The sequence below is a fragment of the Cynoglossus semilaevis genome, chromosome 8 (assembly GCF_000523025.1).
Source record: "Cynoglossus semilaevis isolate Cse_v1.0 chromosome 8, Cse_v1.0, whole genome shotgun sequence".
Lineage (NCBI taxonomy): Eukaryota > Metazoa > Chordata > Actinopteri > Pleuronectiformes > Cynoglossidae > Cynoglossus > Cynoglossus semilaevis.
The window spans coordinates 29,201,360-29,203,184 of NC_024314.1; positions in this window are offsets into that span (position 1 = coordinate 29,201,360).

The window sequence follows — 1,825 nt, forward strand, 5'->3', positions numbered from 1 at the left end:
TGCTATTATCGACTAACATTATCACAACTATGTAATATTTGTAAGAATCGTTAACGATTTTTCTTCCGACACAATAACACGTCAACAGATGATTTGACCTGGAAATAGTTTGAAAACAAAGTCGAAAAGTTGATTTGGGAGAGCGCTATTTTCAAGTCGTTAAAATGACGAACTAATCCAACCAAAATCTTTGGTTACCCAGCCCTCAGACCTGGTCCTGGTCCTGGTCCAGGTCCTGGTCCAGGTCCTGGTCCAGGTCCTGGTCCTGGTACTGGTCCTGGTCCTGGTCCTGGTCCTGGCCCTGGCCCTGGTCCTTGTCCTTGTCCTGGTCCTGGTCCCTGGTCCAGTATTTACTGCTGCAAATGTTTGTTTTCACACAAACCGTTCGTACAGACGACTACGAGGAGTTTCCTGTCAGACTTTATTCTTCCACTCCTTTCCCTGAGGGAGGGCGGAGCAACGGTGTAGCAACAATGGCAACATCTGCACAGTAGCAATCCAAATACCCCGACCAATCAGATCAGAGCCGTACGGCGGAGTCTGAGGGCCACGAGGAATGACACGAGAAATAAAGTTCAAAATAATGAGAATAACATTCCGTCAGCTTTAATTTTCCAGGAAATAATAAATAAATAAAAGAAAATTTACAGAAAAAATGTAAAAAAAAAAATGCGACTGAAGTCGAGCTGATTATGTAGAAATACAAGACAAGGCTGAGATTTAGGGGAAAATACTAGAAGTAAATTTATGACAACGTAACGTTACGCAAAACACGAATCCTAAATGACTTTTATTCTCGTTAATTAACGTTTTGACCCCTGACCTCCGCGTGGCCCCGGGACTCCAGTCAGAGATGTGCAATAAGTCCGAAAAAAAAAAAAAAAAAAGTCCGATGCATACTGTGATTTTAGCAGACTGTCAGAGACTGACGGCTGACAGACAGGACTGACAGGTGCTCGCTGTCCAAGTGTCAACCATTACCCACAATCCTCCTGGTCTACTGTACAAGCTGCTTTACTCCTTGAACCTCTTTGAACTGAGGATCAAACTGTGTTTGAGGCTGAAGTTTTAACTTGAAACAAAAAGAAAAAGAAAAAGGGTTAATTTATTTTTTTGAACCATGTATTTGTGTGTGTTGGTAGTTGATGCTGTGCTTCTCTGTGTTGCCTCCAGGTGTCAGGCTTCTGGTCACACTTCACGTTTGGTGCGTTTTATTGTGAAGACTGTTCTAGTTTGACGTCTGTGTTAATGGAGCCATTCTGTCGACGTTCTAAAACGTTCTGCATGCTGAGGAAAAAAAAGTCACGGTAAATGTGGGGGGCGGGGGCCGGTGGGTGTACAGCACAAACAATGTGTACAGAGTGAAGATAAACCACATGTGAGAGAGTCACATAAAGTATTTATCTTTGAAGTATTCTCTGTCTCTGGGCTTCATTCACTGTGTATACACTCAAATATTTATATATTTATGTATTTTTATTTGTGTACTCGCTGATATGATACTGAGTACCAGTACTGAGTACCAGTACTGAGTACCAGTACTGAGTACCAGTACTGTGTACCAGTACTGTGTACCAGAGGGAACCCACTGTTGAACCAACCGGTTCTCCAAGGAACCAACAAACACCTGGTTCCTCCTGTGAACCATGACATCATCGGTGGGCGTGCGCTGTGACCCCTGGAGGACACCTGTGGTACTGCAGTCGGTCGTCTAAATATATCAAATATAATGTGTTTTCTTCACATATTTCAGGTCTTCTCTGCGTTAGCTGTCCAACCAGTGCTAACTGTCGATGTCACTGCAGATGTGAACAGCGCCCTCTTC